This window comes from Ailuropoda melanoleuca, unplaced genomic scaffold, assembly GCF_002007445.2.
Source record: "Ailuropoda melanoleuca isolate Jingjing unplaced genomic scaffold, ASM200744v2 unplaced-scaffold1073, whole genome shotgun sequence".
Taxonomy (NCBI): Eukaryota; Metazoa; Chordata; class Mammalia; order Carnivora; family Ursidae; genus Ailuropoda; species Ailuropoda melanoleuca.
The window spans coordinates 1-714 of record NW_023179093.1 but is presented as its reverse complement, the minus strand read 5'-3'; the positions used below and the strand labels follow the sequence as shown (position 1 = coordinate 714).

The following is a 714-nucleotide window of genomic DNA, read 5'->3' as shown; positions in this document are numbered from 1 at the left end:
TGAGCGGTCAGGAAGACCCTGCCTGGCCCTGGAAGTGCTCCTTTAAGCTCCTGGTCCTGCACCTGCTCCCACAAACCTTTGCAGCCTCACACATGAGGAAACACCATTCACAATGAAATTAGACGCAAGACACAAGCCTGGACTAGATCCAGAACTGAGGGGACGAAAATTTTACAAAGGCCGTTACTGGACCGAATGAAATGTGGGAACAGGGTGGTACTTAAGAAGTAGCAGACGGACGCTGCAGTCGGGGCGGCACCGTGGACAGGTGAAGGGTTTTCCCTGCCCCTAGAAATGTACACAGGCTGACAGGGACTCGACGCTTCCACTTACGCCCAACAGCTCAGGACAAAATTACGTGTGTCTGAGCGAAGAAACGATAAAGCAAACCCCACAAAGTGCTAATAAGTGGGGAACATGGGTAAAGAGTACACACGAGCTCCTTCTACGCCCCCATACTTCCATCAGGTTTGAAATTACTGCAAAATCTGAGTTGCACAATTACGCAGAGGCCGGCACAAAGTGAGAACGGACTCCACCTGACTTTCCTCACCGCTTACCTTTCACAAGGCGAGAAGTCAATGAGCCGAACCCCCTAGTGGCTGAATCTCTGGATTTGTTTGAATTTCTCTCCATCCCAGACAGCAATGCCTCGCTGATGGAACGTGGCCAGGTAGGTGCCCTTGGGAGACCAGCGCACGTATGTCTCCGTCC

The 714-nt window shown here is 52.0% G+C and overlaps 1 protein-coding gene across 1 annotated transcript in view; it reads right to left on the bottom strand.

The window, feature by feature from the left end:
* Positions 1–708, bottom strand: part of LOC117797649 (eukaryotic translation initiation factor 3 subunit B-like) — a 4,688-nt gene extending 3,980 nt beyond the window's left edge. The window contains exon 1 of the mRNA XM_034650061.1: positions 561–708. The gene's annotated coding sequence lies outside the window, so the exon portion shown is untranslated. The remainder of the gene's footprint in view (positions 1–560) is intronic.
* Between the last annotated feature and the right edge of the window lie 6 nt (positions 709–714).